General features: G+C 33.8%; 1 protein-coding gene across 2 annotated transcripts in view; it reads right to left on the bottom strand.

Annotated features, from left to right (window-relative positions):
• Positions 1-19,048, bottom strand: part of HS3ST5 (heparan sulfate-glucosamine 3-sulfotransferase 5) — a 301,119-nt gene that overhangs the window by 182,332 nt on the left and 99,739 nt on the right. Inside the window, exon 1 of one of the 2 annotated variants that reach the window (XM_074310055.1) lies at positions 1,068-2,744. The exons of the other annotated variant lie outside the window; for it this stretch is intronic. The gene's annotated coding sequence lies outside the window, so the exon portion shown is untranslated. Of the gene's footprint in view, positions 1-1,067; positions 2,745-19,048 lie in introns of those variants that run through there. 2 annotated transcript variants of the gene reach the window in all.

Here is a 19,048-nt window from a genome sequence, read left to right as displayed (position 1 = left end):
TTTGTGGTTCAGATCATTATTCTGCCCATCTTACAGGGCTTTGGAGAGGAGAGTGCTTTTCAAAACCATAAAATGCTATGTAAATATTAGTTACTAATTTAATTTACTATTACTATTAAGGTGGGTTTATTTTTAACCTCCTACATAAACATTTCCAAATTACCTCAAACCTCACAACAACTGTTTATACCAACATAAAGTATTAGGTACAAATGAATTGAATATAGCATGATAGAGAAGGATGGATTTTAAATGTTCCTTCACTACGGAATGAAGGCTAAAACTGCCATTCTAACTTAAACACATAAAAGAAAACTAGAGACAAAAATGTCTTTGTAATTTGAAATGCAAAAAGCCCTTTGTGCATATAATCTGGACTCTCTACTTGATGTAATTATAGTCATTTTCTAAAGGAACTAGAAAGGAAACACAAACACAATTGTGGATTGCAATATCCTCTAGTGAAAACAGCATTTCAAAGCTTATGACTCTCTTTGTTAAATCCTTGTATGAAAGGGACCTAGAAGGTTCATAAACAATCCTAAAACATTTGCTGCTTGACTGTATGTATCAACTGCACCAGGAAGGGAAAAAGTTAAGGACATTCCAGGTTCATGGGCACATTATTTCAAATGCTATCACAGGACTTTCCATATTGCCAGCTGAACAATGGGACAGAGAAACATTTAAACAAAGTGGTTTTGATATCAATGGACTGAAAAGTCAGAGCAATGAATCACTCCTGAAAGCATATACAATAAGCAGCACGAGACTTAAAAAAGAAGTTTTGAGGTAATTCATGGTTTTTTAAAAAAAAATGTTTTCAGTTCTGTAAACTATTTATTTTAAAACATCAGAAATATTTTATACCCTAGAGAAAATGCCTTATCTTCCCATTCTTGCTAGTATCCTTTACTAAACTTCAATAGGACAATAATTGCTTTAGTATTTTTTTAAAAGATCTTCTCTGGTGAATATTAGAAAAATCAAAACCTCCTCTTAAGGCAGGGCATACATAGTAATATCAGAGAGAAAGGTCATTTGGGGATAACATTGTTGGAATTTACCTTTCTGAAGATACTTGAAAAGAAGGGTGATTTCGTTAGTATGAGTACTTCCTCCATCATGATAGATAGCTTCCTTATTCACAGAGGCCAATTCCATAAATTGTGCTGGTTAAAAAAAAGTTAGTCATTCCCTCATAGTTGAGCATTTTTCAAGTTTGCTATGTTAATCAGCAGATGAAAGTCACAGGATTGCTATCAATTAGCCTGACTTGAAGTTTTTCTGCTTGATATAATTTTCAAGAGTTTGAAATGGTTTGGTGATACCATGGTGACATTATCACCTCCACACTGCCTATGCCTATGAGACATAGAGAAGTCTTCGATGGGGGAATTATGCTGTAAAACCCTTCTCCAAGACCCCCATATTTCAATTTATGCTCATGAGACTGAATAACAAATTCAGTTATATTATTTTAGACAATTTTACTATTCTATTCAATTTATTCTAACTCAGGGAGACCAAATAGTAGCTTTATAGCTAGAATAAATAGCACAATAGCTAGAATTTATATCATACTTTAAAGTTTGAAAAGCCCTTTATATATTATCATTTTGTTTTCTCAATATATCTAGAAGGTAGGTGCCATTATCATTGTACCCAATTTGTATTTAAGGAAACTGAGTCCCAAAAAGTGAAGAGACTTGCCTAATGTGGAGTCTAGAAGACTCCATATTCATGGCTCTAGTCACTATACTATCTTATAGTCTCTAAAATGTCCCTGTTAGAATTCATTTGTGACTTAGAAATTATAAGGAGAGTCTTGAGGAACTCCTATTTCCTTCTTCTATTAGCAAATATTATTATAGGATCTTAGAAGCAGAGCTGAAGGAACCTCAGAGATCATTCAATATAACCTTATTTTAGAGATGAGGAAGCAAGCTGAGAGGTTAGTTGACTTGTCTGGGTTCACATCACTAATAATTGTCTGAGGCAGGATTTGAACCAATGTTTTATTCTCACTTTAGGTATAGCCACTATTTCTCATAAGTATAATGAATTTACCAGATTAGTTAATTATCCTGAACCTGAATAAGTCATGTCTGGCTTTGAATGGATGAAGGGTATAGGGAAAGGGAATTAGGGGAATATAAGGGAAAGAAGGAATGGTGGTGATAATAAGTCCAAGAAAAAGTGTCCAGGTGAGAAATATGAAAGAGGGATGATGATTAGGGATAGGAGAGCCAAAAGGAATACCTTAGATGTGTAGGAATCCTCTATAATCTTGGAAGTTGGAAGAAAGAGCATAAGAATTCTAGGGTCTAGGTACAAATCTCTACCCACTTCAAGGACAACATTTCCTTGGCTATAACACAATGAGACGAATGAACACATTCTCATTCAATTGTTTTGGCTATAAAAAACATCTGGAGTTGGTTGTATTCTTATCTTGCCTAGCCATGGTAGCTGATACTTATATTGTACTTTAAGGTTTACAAAGCACCTTACATCTATTATTCCAATTGTTCTTCATAACAATCCCATGCAGTAGGTATTAAAAGTATTATTATTATCATTTTGTACATGATGAAACCAAGGTCACAATTTAGAAATTTATTTAGCAAATGCTCCCTTGGTATATTAACATTGCAACAACTTGGATATGTTAACTTTCTTTAGTGATACAATGATCATGCTAAACAGAAAAGAGGCTAAAAAAGGATACCTTTTAAAAATCTCCCTGAACTAGCATATTTGTTGAATTCTATATTGGGATAGAAAATCAATAAAAATCAATATAAAGGAAGCAACTATTCAGAGGTAATATTAGCAACCCATGAGATAATGAGGTCAGCAGAAAGGAAAATAGTCTTTTTGTATCTGCTGTCCAGATCTGGAGTTGATACTAACTCAGAAACCAAACTTTGTGGTGGATAGCTCATGGTAATGAGATTGACTCTCCTCTGCAAAGACTTTCCTTTTTTTGAAATTCAATTTCATTTATAACTTTTGCAGTCAAACAGCTAATTGTTTTCAAGCTTCCAAAAATGTCCAGAAGCCTTATAACCCTTCCCACCCTTTTTCACAAATAAATTTCTATGCAACTAGAACAATAATTATCCAAAAGAGAAAATGAGACAAATTAATCCTAGAAATTGACCATGGGAGATTTCAGTTCATAGTGAAAGCAAAAAAGCTCAAATCTAGGAAAATATTTTCAAGGAATTGAAAAAGTTGAAAATATCTTCCTTCTTTTCTAACTAATTATGGTATCACATAAAATGTAAATCATACATAATTATAAATCAAATGCAGAAACTTTGATACAGAAAATACAATTTTTCACATATAATGATTAAATTAAATTCTTAGCAACTGCAGTTAATGCACAACAGTTTCCTCCAACTTGATATTGAATCAATTGCCCATTGACAGATATCATACGACCTACAAATAACAAATTTCATTGCAGACTGGGTACATTTTTTTGTTATCAGATATCTCTGATAAGAACCAGAGTGGGGAAGGCTCAATTTTTGGTTCATACTACAAATATTAAATTAAAATTGGAAGAAAGAGTAAGATTTCACAACCACAAAACACAAGTCAAGTAGTCTAGGTTAATAGGAAGATAGTACACGCACACCTAGGATCAAAACAGTATTATTCATCAATGAAACTTGAAAAACATTTAAATTACTAAAGGACAGATGATTAATATTTCATGGTGACATACTTTATACTAGTAATGCAACCAGTCAATCACCAGATGGCATCCAGATCTCATTGATGGATAAATATAGAAATCCCAGAGAAGCATGGGATCAGTAAGAAACTCCAGGATTAAGATTTCCATTGGTAGTTATTTTGCTACTCAGAGATGCAGAGATTGAATGTAATGTGGAAAAGTAGACTGAAGTCAACAAGTCCTTTAGATAGAAGATTAACATCAAAATAGAGACTTAAATGCATTTCCAGAGTAAAGTTCCTCAGCCCTAACTATATGATGAGCCAGTAAAAATAAATCACCTTATCTAGAAGAGACTGTACTATTTATTGTAGGAAGCTCCAGTGATTCTTAGGAGTTCAGGGATAGAAACTGGCTAGAGAAAAGATCCAGGAGAAGAGAAAGGTGGATAAAGTGAAGTCAGTTGTTTAGTTTCATGTTTTCCCCAAGGTGATGTCTCTTCTTCCCCCATCATCCCATCCCATTAGCCTAATTCCTTATTTTTTGCTTCATACTTAATTCTTTACTGTTGAAGTCCATTAGAGAAAGTAATGTAATTAATGAATCTATCATAAATTCACGTTATCTAACTCAGCTGGGCTTTTAATACTGCATGGAAAATACTGTTTTCTTCTGATTGACTTTCTATTAAACTCTCTCTTCCAATCTTCTCTTTTCCAGCAGATAACCTCTTTCTTCTTTAATGAGATTAAGGGAAAAAAAAGTCATAGGTTGTAAAACTCCTTATGGACAGCATCTTCTAAAGAAGACAAGCTCTTCTCCTTGAGAAGGTTAAAAGCATTTCCCATGTCAATGATCCTATATCATATTGTCTCCTATGGAATTAGCCCAAATACTTACCCATCTCTTTCTCTCTCTATTCCCATCTTTAACACTACCATCCATGCCCAACCGTTTGTACTTGGTCTTTTCCTGACAGTTATATAAACATGTCTTCATTCTTTAAAAAACAAAAATCTTTTTATTTTTGCTATCTCTACAAGAAATATCTTGTTCCTTTCAAGTCCAAGCTGCTAGAGATTGGATGCTCTTGCTGACTTCAATTTCTCACTAACTATTCACTTTTTAACTCTTGCAAAGAGGCTTTGTCACTTACCCAGGTCATTCTATTTAAACTATTATCTCAAATTATCTCTTAATTGATAAATCTGATGGCACTGTTTTTCTTGACCTCACTGCAGATTTTGAGAGTATTGATGATAGCCGTTTCTTCTCATCATAAATCTTTCTTCACTTGACTTATCTAACAATTCTGTCTCCATTGATCTGACTGCTTATTTTTAGTCTTTCCTCATTTATCATCTATCCCAATCCCCCAAAGTCCCTTGACAGTCAATCCTGGACCATTTTACCTCCTGACTCTACATGCTCTCTAGGTGGTTTAGTTCTCAAAAACTAAATTATAATTTGGATTATAATCTACATATACACTTAATCAGCCCTAATTTCTCTTTTGTATTATGATCCTTCCTCACTAATCAGTAAGTCCTCTCTACTTATACATCCTATTGGCAATGGGATATACTTAAAATCAGTGTATCTAAAAAGAAATTCATTGTTTTCCCCAAATATGTTTCCTAACTCTTCTATTTCTGTAACAAATAAAGAAATAAAACTGCTAAATATCCTATCACACATTCTTTTTTAGTTTTATAATATTAGGGTAAGAAAATTTAATACTGGGGGGAAGCAGCTTAGAACAATTTTTATCCTTACATCTCTTCTCAAACCCTAAATTTCTATCTTTCATTCAGTTGTCTATTTTTATTGATTTTATTTCAGTTCTTTGGGTATCTGTTCCCTTTTCTCCATTCATAAAGCCACCATTCTAGTTTAGGCTCTTATGGTCTCCTACCTAAATAATGGAAGTCTTTTTTATTTAACTTCTTGCTCCCATTTTCACTCTTTCATAGAGATACCAAAATAAATTTCCTTAAACAGGTTTGCACATCTCATTTCCCAATGTAAACAGGAACTTCAATACAGATTCCTTAGCCTGCCATATAAGATCCTCTACAAATTAGCTCCTACCTATCTTTCCAGCTTTATCTCATATTATTCTTCATTATGCATTCTATTTCAATTAAAACAGAGACCACTTGTAACTTTAACCAACCTTGACATTTTGTTTCCTCCTTTTTTTATTTACAAACACTGTCCCCTATATTTGGAATGGACGTTTTTATTGCCTCCTCTCAGAAATTTACCTTTCTTCATTTCCCTTGTGAAAATTTAAGTGATTCCTCTAGTTGTTTACCTTACCTTCTATAAATTCCCTTGTTATTTGGTTAGAAGTTGTTTCCCCTCTACCTTTAATTACAGAAGAACATAAGGTCTTTGAGAGAAAGGAATTTTCTTCTCTTTTTTTTTCTATCTCCTTTCTCCCTCCCTCCTTCCCTTTTCCCACTCTTCCTCTTTCATTCCTTCCCTCCTTCTCATCCTTTCTCATTTCCTCCTTCCCTCCATTTTTCCTCTCTCCCTTCTTTCTATATACATTTGTGGTCTTTGGCAAAATACATATTTTTTGAACTAATAGCTATAGAACAAGATTTTTTTTGTCATTGTTCCCATCAATATATTGTGGTGTCAGGCAAGTATTTTACCCAGACAGCTCCAAAGGACTGTGCATACATGAAGAATGGAAAATCAGACTAGTTATGCTAATATAATTTGGACAGTTGAAAGAGGACAATACCAAATTAGGAGGACAAAACCAAAAATCTACAGGGTTACTCTGAAGCATAGGCAGCTACAGACTGCTGGGTAACATAATGGAAAGATATATCAGCCTATAATGTCACAGAGTTGGGATGGCACTTATTTGTGCCAAAGTGTGAGGCAGAGGGAATTTAAGAGGCAGGGTCACAAGGAGGTCTTGTTATGTAGCTGCAGCAAATCCATCAACCATAGATGTTACCTGTATAAGCAGAAAGGATAGAAAAAATTGCTGGTTAAGAGTTGAGGGAATTCAGACAGTCTTCTGATAAAAGATCTAGAAGTTTATCTGTCAAAAGGCTACATATGGTCCTTAAAGTAAAAGTTCATCAGTAAGATTTTAGCATCAACTTTACTAAGTTTATGACATGATGCACAAAAATCCTAAATTCAGGTATCCAAGTCAAAGTACTTTATAGGGCATCTAAGGAATAAAAACATTCTGTACTTCAGAGAAGAAGAAACAAACAAACAATAACAACAAAAAAGAAACCTCATGATCTTGCTTTCTATCCTACCCTCTTAGAACTGCAACTTTTCCTTCCTAAGCAAATTTAGACTCATTTAGGCACTAAACAACCTTTAATTATTTAGGGGGTGTGGGAGGATGGAGAAGATATTTGCATCGTTTGCAGTAATTGAAAAAAACATGCTTGATTCTGCATGAATAGCAATTCATAAGATTGTAGGCTTAAAACTAAAAAGGATTGACCGACCATCTAGGCTACCTCATTTTACTGACAAGGAAACTGAGGCCCAAAGGAAAGAAGTTTCCTGAAAAGAGATATTTTTTCTAATTTTTTGTTGTTGTATCTCTAACACCTAACACAATGTTGCCTCATATTAGATACTTGATAAGTATCTAATGCTAAATGCTATATGGCTGATTAATTGAAAATGGTCACTCATGTAATCAGCAAATAGTAGAGCCAAGATTTGAACCCCCGTTCTTTGAAGGTGGTTTAGTTTATTTGCCAACTTCTTCCTTGTACTAGGAAAATACATAAAGCCACTATCTGGGAAATGGAGAAGACCCTACTCCATCCTCTGAATATCTGCTCTGAACAACTTTGCTTCTATGCTAAGAAAGGGATTGTGGGAGGAAAAATATCAGGGGACACTGATAGAGGAGCTAGAGGAAGGACCACTAGGGGCTAAGGACAATCTTTCAATCAGGATCAGCCAGCTCTTCATTTCCAGTCTAACTCTGAGTTAGGAAATAAACATAAGGGAGAAAGATGAGGTCCCTGAAGATGGGTTTGGAGATCAGCAACTGGGGATTGATCCAGGGTAACCTTTTCTCTTACAGCAGCGAAAGGAAAATGGTAGAGAGGAGTCAAACAGGATCTGAGTTAATTCTAACATCTTGATTTCCAGCATTCACCATATTTCTCTCAGAGGTGAACTGAAAAGTCCCTACAAAAAGATAAAGGTAAGGGATCCTGGATTTCCAGGTCTTCAGGTCTGAATATAGACCCAAGGGCAGAAAGCTGGATATCATATCTTGAAAAGTATGCCTATGTAGAATCCAAAGGAAAGGAAGTTTTGAAACTATATCATCCTTTTCTACCTAATTCTTCTCTTAGACTTTATCATCTTCAGAAACTCATAATTCTGTAAGATGAAATCAATTCCGAAATTTAAACTTTCTCACAATATTTCCCCCTCGGCTGGCTGAATGACTTCATCATGCACCTCCCCTTCCTCTACCTGCCTACATTAGGTAGCATTCCTTTCACCTCCTTACTTTTGAGCTTCCTTTCATGTGTTTTTCCCATTAGACTGTGGGCTCCTTGAGAGTAAGAGCTATCTTATGCCTTTCTTTGTATATGCAGTGCTTTGCACAGTCTTGACACTTAATTTATGATTCTGACTCTAGGAACTTTGACATTTAATAAAGCTGTTTGTCCTGTGCCCACTTTGTGTGGAATACTCTGCTAAGTACTAAGGAAGATGCAAACAAAAAGACAATTACTGGAAGTTAAAAATGAGCTAAATAGGAAGAAATGACACATATATAAATATGTATAATAAAAAATGAAACATGATTAAGTTGAAAAAGAAAAAGGCACCAGTAAGGTGAGAAACATCTTTGCTAGCTTGCATTTTAAAATGTTATTACCCCAGAAACAACTTCTGAATAAGCCCCATAGTTTTCCTATTCAAAAAATCTTTTCATTAGAAGAACAAAAAGCACAGACTCATTTTTTGCTATGTCTCTTCTTTCACTTCATTTTCTTTATTATGATCAATGGAAATGATTTATTGATATAAACTATTTCAAATGAACATGTCTTTTTCTCATGGCTTTCCCTATAAATTATTATTTATTCCTTGAATCCTCATTTCAGTTTTGTAATATGGAGAGACTATTAGCTAAATAACAACAACAACAAAAACAAACTTTGTTAAGCTTTTTGACATGTAAGGATGTATACTTAGTGTTCATATGACTTCCCTAATCCATACTGTTACCCTTATTTTAATTTCATTACCCCTATCATGTATTTCATGTTTACATGCCTTCAATTTTATACATTTGTTAATGGAGTCTGATAGAACATGAAGGGGAGAAAGGCAATAAGCATTTATATAGTGCCTACAATATGTTGTGCTTGGCTAAGAGCTTTATTAATATGGTATAAGATCCACACAACAACCTAGAGAGGTAGTTTGTATCATCATTCCCATTTTGCATTTGAATAAACTGAGGCAAACTGAGATTCAGTGACTTGCTCAGGGTTCAGACTAGCTCTATCTGAAGCTACATTGCACTCAATTCTTTCTAAGGCTCAGCCCAGGCATCTATCCACTGAGCCATCTAGCTGCCTCAATAAATATTTGTTCACAGTTTGAAACTTGTCTTAGGCGTGATATATATATTTAAATTATAAGACTATGTCTTATTAATCTAGAGAAAATTTTTGATTCAACAGACTTTTTTTTTACTGAAGTTAATGATTTTTTAAAAATAATATCTATTTTCAAAATATAGGCAAAAATTGTTTTCAACATTCACCCTTGTAAAATCTTGTGTTCCAAATTTTTCTCCCTACCTTCCCACTCACCCCTCCCCCAGATATCAAGTAAGCCAATATATGCTAAATATGTGCGATTCTTCTATACATATTTTCACATTTATCATGCTGCACGAGAAAAATCAGATCAAAAAGAAAAAAAATAAGAAAAAAAGGCAAGCAAATAACAACAAAAAGGTGAAAATACTATGTTGTGATCCATAATCAATCCCCACAATCTTCTCTCTGGGTGCAGATAGCTCTCTCCATCACAAGTCTATTGCAATCATCCTGAATCACCTCATTGCAACAGACATTTTTAACAACTGAAATTTATCAATTTAGAAGACTTTTTTAACCTAAGCATTTTAAGATTAATAAAAAAATTCAATATTTATTGAATCTTCCAACAATTACATAAATTGAATATGTACAGAGTTAGCCTTTGTTACCTATGACAAATAATTTTAAAATGAAAGTTACCTAATCTATGGTCAAAACCCTTATCTAGGTTTGTTGGGTTGAAGTCTTTTATTTCCTAAGAATATGCTAATAAGGTAACTGTTCAATGCTTTAATCAATGATTTGGATTGGAGGACATATTTCATGTGAGATTTGCAAATGACATAGTAGTCCAAAAGGCTAACATCATCTAGGTTGCATTGAAAGGCACAACTGGTATATTTTGCTCAAATCTGGAGCAACATATTGTAGGAAATTAAAAGATAAGCTAATCTCTCCAAAAGACAACCAGGATGGGGAAAAGATGAGAAAATATGGTATGTAACAATTATTTTAAAAATTAACAATGCTTAGATTGTAGAAAACAGAATCTTATCTCCTTTCTTCTCTTCTTCACATTCCTGTTTTTTGTTAGGCACCTAGTTTTGTCACCTCAGATTTTCAGTGAGCATTGTCCTTGACTTTTCAATTTCTCTCACCCTTTATATCCAATTAGTTGCCACTTTTTGCAGATTCTGTCTTCAAAAATCTTTCACATCTGTTTCTTTCTCTCTATTACACAGCTTTCACATCTTAGTAAACTCCTCATCACTTCTCACCTGAACTAATGCAATAATATCTTTTTTTACAATTTTTACTCATGTGTTTTTAAATCTCCTTCATTTCCAAATATCCATACTCCTTGACCCAGCAAGCCAAGGACTTTTAAAAAGAAAAAGAAAAAAAATAATTTCACAAAACCAACCAACATGTTAACAAAGTCTCACAGTATATAAAATATTTTATACCCATGGTTTCCCACCTCGGCAAAGATGGAAATCATTTGCAATTCTTCTGGGTGGTTTGGTGATTATAATTATGCAGTATTCAGTTTCACTTTTTTTGTTGTTTTTCCATTTGTAGTCATTTCATATACTGTTTCCTGAATACTATTTATTTCACTCTGGTTCAGATTCTATGTCTTTCTATGCACCTCTAACTCCTTCATATTCATCATTTCTTATGACACAAGCTTAATTTATCACATTAACGTTACCAGTTTGTTTTCCCATTTCCCAATAAATGTCTTTTTCAATAGCTTCCTTTTAGATTTCCTTCCCCCATTCCCTCATTCTTTTTTCTCTTCTACCTTCACTCTCTATCCCTCCCTCTCTCCTTGAATAATGTTCCATATGGCTCCAAAATTAATATTCCTAAAGTACAAGTCTGATTATGTCACTTTCTTACCCAAGAAACTCCAGCTGCCTCTAGAATGAAATGCAAATTCTTCTCTTTAGCTCTTCAGATCTGGCCCCAATTCACCTTTTCGTATTTATTGAACTTTTTTCTTCTTCACCATATTCCACTCACTTGTTGTTATAGCATTACATCTCCTATCTTTTTCAGGTTATCCCCATATTTCTTTGCTTCCACCTCCCAGAATCTTTGTCTTTAGTCAGGTCTCAGTTCAAGGGCCATCTTCTGCATGAGACTTTTCCTCTCCCCCACCTCAGGTGCTAATATCCCATTACCTTACTGGAAATCACTTTGTAAATAATTGAATTCATTAATCTGTATTTATGATTTCCCCTCTCTAACAGAATTTAAGTTACTTGCAAGCAGGAATTGTTATAATTTTTGTCTTTGTATCAATGGTGGTTAGCACAATGCCTGGCACTTCTAACTCTTAGTTATTAAACTGAATTAAAATGAAACTATATGATTTAAAGATGCTGTAGAGAAGGAAATAAGGGAAGAAATATTCATTAAATATGCATTAGGCTGTTAGGGGCAGCAAGGTGACTCAGTTGCTAGAGAACTATCAATCAGGGAGACCTCAGTTTAAATGTAGCCTCAGGCTCTTCCTAGCTGTGTGACCCTGAACAAGTCACTTAACTTCAGTTTGCCTTAATCAGAGAAGGAAATGACAAACCACTCCACTATTTTTGCCAAGAAAATCTTATGGACAAGTCTTGGTGTGCTATAGTCCATGGCATGAAGAGTCAAAGACAACTTAATGACCCAACAATAACAACAAAATATGCCAGGCACTGTGCTAAGGATTTTACAAATATTATCCCATTTTATTCTCACAATAATCCTGAAAGGTATACTCATTTTACAGCTGAGGAAACAGGTAGATAAAAGTTATATGACTTGCCCAAGATCACATAGCTAGGAAGTATTTGAAGTCACATTTAAACTCAGATCTTCCTGATTTATGTGTGGGGATGAGAGTGGAAGATAATGAAATAATGTTGGCTACCTTCAAGTATTGAAAGGACTAAAATGTGAAAGAAGGATCATTTTTTATTCTGGTTTGTCTTCCAGGAAAGAATGAGGAACAATGGGAATAAGTTGTAAAGAGAATTCCTCCACATTTGTTGGTGATGTTATAGAAAGACTGAGGGTTCAAGGATGAACTCACATAGTCTAAGTTTTAGTCAAAATAGAATCTCTTCCTCTTATTCTTTTGTTCTCTTCCATCTGAATGCCTTTACATGCTGTCATCTGTGCTAAATCGAACTCTCCTCTTTTTTTCTCCATCAAAATCCTTTTCCCTCCTTGTTGATATCCCTCAAATCCTTTAGGACCCAGCTGATATGTACCCTTCCCCAGGAAGCTTTCCCTAACTTTCTTCATTCTGAACAATGAAAGTGAACTTTCCTTTCTCAAAATTGTCACAGCCCACTGCCTGGATCTTTATATTTATCTTGAGAAACAGCTGGATGGAACAGTGGATAGAGATATAAAGTCAAGTATGACCAAATTCAAATTTGGCCTTAGACATTTACTAACTGTGTGGTCTCAGTCAAGTTATTAAGCTCGTTTTGCCCCAGTTTCTAATGTAGGAGATTGCAAAGTACTCTAGTGTCTTTGCCCCAAAAAACCCTCAAAATAGGGCCACAAAGTGTTGAATATAATTGAAACAACTGATCAACAATAACAATTTGATTATAATCCCTTCCAAAGAAGAAACAGTTGCTTTTGAAGTATTTGTAGCCCCCCAACCTAATGTAATGTCTTGCACATAGCAGTTACTTAATATATATTTTTTGCTGAAATTGATTAAATTATACAGTGTATAGATAACTCTGCTTTGCCATCCTGTTTTGGACCAACTATTGGAAATACATTATTGCAGGATCATAAGTACATTGAAAACATAAGGAATTTAATGGATCTTGGGGATAAAAGGTATAATTGTGAGAATATTTAAGATATAATACTGCAAATGGGATTTATACTCTATTACCAAACACTCAAGTTTACTGGCTTTGAAGCTTGCCTTTAACGGCAATGTTTATTCAGTGTTTGACTCCTTTTTGTTGTTTCTCTTAGACATAATATATGATGACATTTGTGATGCTTAGAGTGATCCCTGCTGATAGCAGCAGGAATCTTATCCTGCTTTTCAACAGTCTTGCCAAGACTTGCCCATTTAAACAGTGAAACACATGAAGTCATTTCCTTGTAATTTTCCTTGTTATTTTGTTCCTCCTACTTCAGAAATGATATCTCTTATTTGAATATCAAATTTTAGAAATCCCCTGCTAGATTTCTAGGACTTTCTTGCTATTCTCTAAGCATACCACTACTCAATAATTAAATTTTTAGACACTGTGGGAAGCCTCTTACATGTTTCTACTAGTCTATCAACAACCTATTACTTGTACTTTTACTGTATCAACAAATGTCTATTATTTTACTCAATCATGCATTCAATGTTATTAGAAATAATTAGTTCAAGTGGCAAACAGTGTGTGAGGGAGTACCTAAGTTAAATCTTTGCTATTCCTCAGGTATGCTGTCGTTACTCCATACTACAAAGAGATTTTCTTTCTGGAGGTTGAGAGCTTTCATGAAACTTGCATTCTGATTAAGCTAAATTCTATTAACTATGTACACAGAATCAAATACAGCATAAGTAATGCTGAACATAGATCAATACTAATCTGAAATCTGAATTTTCATGTATTGATTCCTTATCTTTTTTGCATTCATTCTTTTCAATTGGGGAAATTATATTCTGATACATAAATAAAAGTGGCTCACTTAGAAAGTTGGAATGCAAGTTGGGATACAGACATTCTCTCCCTTTTTCCTTATCTTTTATAAATACTATCTCATTTTATTCTCCCATCACAATTTTGGAGAGTAGGTATTATTAAGTATCTTGTCTGTGGCCATACAGCTAGTTAACATCTGAAATCAGCTTTGAACTCCATTCCTGATTTCAGGGTCATCACTCCATCCACTGTACTACTTTTGTGCTTCACTCACTTAAACAAGTTCAGTGATTCCCTATTGTCTCCAGGATGAAAACACAAATTTTTCAGTAGAGTATTTAAGGTCCTCTGTAACTTAGGTACAGTTTATCTCATCAATATTGCTTTTCATTATGTTCTGTCAAATTCCATATATTCTTTTAAAGAAACATATTCCCTATATTCTATTCAATAGGAAAACACCTACTAATCTGAACTTGACCCAGTATCTCTGACAATCTGTGCCTGGTTGTCCTCCATTGATGGAATTCATTCTTTTCATCTTAAGTTTTTATCATCTTTAGCTTCAAGGTTCTTCTCAGGTTCTTCCTGATTCCTCTTCACCATTTGAAAGTATTCTCTTCCTCCCTAATTTTTCTTAGGATACTTAGTTTCAAAATCCCAAGTGATATTTTAGTTATTGATCATATGATATCCAGAAAAAGTACTCTATACTAATCAGAGCACATCTAGAATATATCACTCATCTCTAGACATCCCATTGTAGGAAAGGCATTGATAAAATGGAGGGCAAATAGAGGCAGATAAAAAGGATCATGAAGATCCTGGAGACCATGTCATATAAATATCAGTTGCAAAAAATAAGTTCCATACATTATTCTTTTATATATTATTAATCTATATTTTATTATTTCTACCCATTATTTATTCTACTACCTTTCCTATATAAAAGATGTAATTGAAAGGGCTTCAGGCTTGGAATTGGAGAATCTAGGATCAAATACTGGTTTTGCTACTTATTCTCTGCAGGATATTATCAAAGCCTACACATAGTTAATAGCTTAAAATTTTTGAGGACTTTTGGGATACCAAGTGTATGCCATTATATCATAACATGTGAAACTCAGTTCCCTTATCTGCACAAGGAGAAAATTGGTCTAGATGTTTATAAAGGTCTTTTCAGCTCTATAATCCTCTGCTCCTCTTCTTAATTTCAATAACATGTACAGAATCACATATTTGGAAAGGACTTTAAAAGCCATCTTGGACTTTAAAGACATGCCTTTACTATGTTCAAAACAAGTTGTCATGCAGCCTTTGCTTGGATTGTGGGAACCTATTATCTCCAAATCAACCCTTTCTATTAATTTTACCTTTTTTTCTTTTTTTAAAAATTAATTTCATAATTATAACATTTTTTTTGGCAATACAGATGCATAGGTATTTTTTTTTACAACATTATCCCTTGTACTCCCTTCTGTTCCGAAATTTTCCCCTCCTTCCCTCCACCTCCTCTCCTAGATCACAGGCATTCCCATACATATTAAATATGTTATAGTATATCCTAGGTACAATATATGTGCAGAACCAAATTTTGTTGTTGTTGTTGTTGTTACAAAGGAAGAATTGGATTCAGAAGGTAAAAATAATCTGGGGAGAAAAACAAAAAATGCTAACAGTTTACACTCATTTCCCAGTGTTCCTTTTTTGGGTGTAGCTGATTCTGTCCATCATTGATCAATTAGAATTGGATTAGATCTTCTCTATGTTGAAGATATCCACTTCCACCAGAATACATTCCCATACAGTATCATTGTTGAAGTGTATGGTGCTCTCCTAGTTCTGCTCATTTCACTCAGCATCAGTTGATGTCTCTCCAAGCCTCTCTGTATTCATCCTGTTGATCATTTCTTACAGAACAATAATATTCCATAACATTCATATACCGTAATTTACCCAACTATTCTCCAATTGATGGGCATCCATTCATTTTCTAGACACTGCAAAAAGGGCTGCCACAAACATTTTGGCACATACAGGTCCCTTTCCCTTCTTTAGTATTTCCTTGGGATATAAGCCCAGCAGTAGCACTACTGGATCAAAGGGTATGCACAGTTTGATAACTTTTTGGGCATAATTCCAGATTGCTCTCCAGAATGGTTGGATTCTTTCACAACTCCACCAACAATGCATCAGTGTCCCAGTTTTTTCCACATCCCCTCCAACATTCATCATTATTTGTTCCTGTCATCATAGCCAATCTTGCCCTGTGAAGCTAACCTATTCCACTGATCAACTAGTCTATTTCTTAGCCAATACCAAATGGTTTTGGTAACTGCTGCTTTATAATATAGTTCTAGATCAGATACAGCTAGACCACCTTCATTTGATGGTTTTTTCATTACTTCCCTTGAAATTCTCGACCTTTTGTTCTTCCATATGAATTTTGTTGTTATTTTTTCTAGGTCATTAAAATAGTTTCTTGGGAGTCTGATTGGTATAGCACTAAATAAATAGATTAGTTTAGGGAGTATTGTCATCTTGATTATATTCCCTCAGCCTATCCAAGAGCACTTTGGTAGATATATTCCCAAATATTTTATACTATCGACTATTATTTTGAATGGAATTTTTCTTTGTATCTCTTGCTGTTGGATTGTGTTGGTAATGTATAAAAATGCTGAGGATTTATGTGGATTTATTTTGTGTCCTGCAACTTTGCTAAAGTTCTGAATTATTTCTAATAGCTTTTTAGCAGAGTCTTTGGGGTTCTCTAAGTATACCATCATGTCATCTGCAAAAAGTGATAGTTTGATTTCCTCATTACCTACTCTAATTCCTTGAATCTCTTTCTTGGCTCTTATTGCCGAGGCTAGCGTTTCTAGTACAATATTGAATAATAATGGTGATAGTGGGCAACCTTATTTCATTCCCTTTCTATTAATTTTAAATTATTGTAGTCACTAAGAAGTTTTCCTTAAATTAAGACAAAACTGAAACTACTAGTAATTGCAATTCTCTAATCCCTTTTCCACATGATAGTCTTTTAAATACTTTTAAAAAATGATCATGCCCCCTTTCTCATGGATCTTCTCTTTTCCAAACAACATTTCTGCAACTGATACTTATATAGAATAATCTTTAGGACCTTCATCATTCTTTTAATCTGCTTATATATGTCCACCCGTTTATCAGTACCCTTTCTAAAATGAGATATTTGGAGATAAATGTAATACTTTAGATGTGGTCTGATTGTAGCAGAAGAAAAAAATAACACTATCACCTCCCTCACTCTAGCTATGGCTCTCTTTTTATTATAGCCTATGATTGGTCAGCTTTTTTGATTGCTGCATCACAAATTGTTGATTTACACAAAATTTACAATTCATGACTACACATTCCTAATCCCAGCTGTTTTACAGACTAAATTTTGTATGGCCATTTCCCTCCCCCCCAATCTTCTATTTTAATTTTTGAACCCAGTTATAAGATTTTATATTTAATCCTAAATTGAATCTAGATATGTAGCATTATCAGGATCTTTTTGGGTCTTGTTGAACTCATTAAGTTAGTTATCTGCCCTGCCATTTTGCCTTTCTAGAATATAGCAGACATTGAACTATATATTAATCTATACATGTTAATGTTCCATAAAATCAGTCACTTGGCATATCTAAAATATCCAATTTATTGCCTCCTATTATTAGAATTTTGCAAGTATATGTTATCTCTCTATAGACTATAAACTTCTTGTGGAGAGAGATATAGTCTTATATTTCCTTCTGATTTTTCATAGAAAAAAACCACATTTTTGCAAAACACATTCAGAAAATATGTAAGATTATTTATATAAAGAAAAGAGAATGTTCTATGTTCTAAATAGCAGCTTCTGTGGCATATATAAGATTGTTCTGAGGATCAAATGTGATCATGGCAGACTGCTTTTCTTTTCTTTTTTAAATCTATTTTCCCCTCAAAGCAAAAGAAATTCACATTACTAGATAATCTATTATGTCTTTTCCTTTCCTAAATTCTATGAGCATATATATATGCATAGGCATAATTATTAAGTTGAATTAGTATGTTTACTTCAAAGAGGCAAAATTTTATTAGTGTGGCAAAATCAGTAGAGATGGCAGTCCCTCTACACATTACTAATTAATCCCTGTAAGGAGCAATGATTAAAATAAATTATCATCTGGCATCAGTCAGTCTCTGGTTAAGTTATGATAGCTAATATATACTCCCTTATCATACACTAAAAACTTGTCCAGCTTGAAAGGCCCTTCCAGTAGATAAATTCTATTATCATCCCTTCCTCGATTCTGATAAAATCCCTACACCCCAAATGATCAGAGCAGGTCTTGAATGGAGATGTTATTATTTCTATTAGAAAAAATAGATTTATTGTTTTGAAAATATAACTGCAATAGCTACCACATAGTTAGCTCATCATACACTCAAACCCCGTCCAGTTTGGAAGGACCTTCCAGAGATTGGGTTCTACTATCATCTCTGACCAGGATCTGATGAAATCCCCACAACCCAAATGATCAGAACAGGTCAGGAATGGAGATGTTATTATTTCTATTATTACCACTATTAGAAAAGTAGTTTTAATGTTTTGAAAATATAATTGCTCTATTTACATTTATGATTATAACATGCTGTCATAAAAAGACTGCAAGAAATAATAACTGCAAAACTTGAAAGTTGAAAGTTGTTTATAATACCCATTAAAGTATGTAGTCTAATGAATAATTCCAATGTCTCATATGGGCAATATGACAGTCCATGGAGCAAAAAGCATTAATATTTATTAGAATCTATATCTGTACATATTCCTCAAGAATTTCTTAAAAATTAATGCTGTTTTTAGTTTTGAGCAAGAGTTTCTTCTATAATAAAAGAAGTCTGCTTAGTTGGATGATTTGTACATTAAGATAACATTTTAAAAGCTAAACCCTTGTGAATGGATACAGAAAGTCATTTGTAGTTCTTGCAATAGAAACAAAAAAAAAAGTAGCACAAAATAAATATGACCCAATTTTCTCTGGAAACTAACCTGAAGATATCACATGACCACAAATACCAATAGTCATCAAGCTCTT

Source organism: Sminthopsis crassicaudata, chromosome 4, assembly GCF_048593235.1.
Source record: "Sminthopsis crassicaudata isolate SCR6 chromosome 4, ASM4859323v1, whole genome shotgun sequence".
Classification (NCBI taxonomy): Eukaryota; Metazoa; Chordata; class Mammalia; order Dasyuromorphia; family Dasyuridae; genus Sminthopsis; species Sminthopsis crassicaudata.
This window is presented reverse-complemented; position numbering and strand designations above follow the sequence as displayed.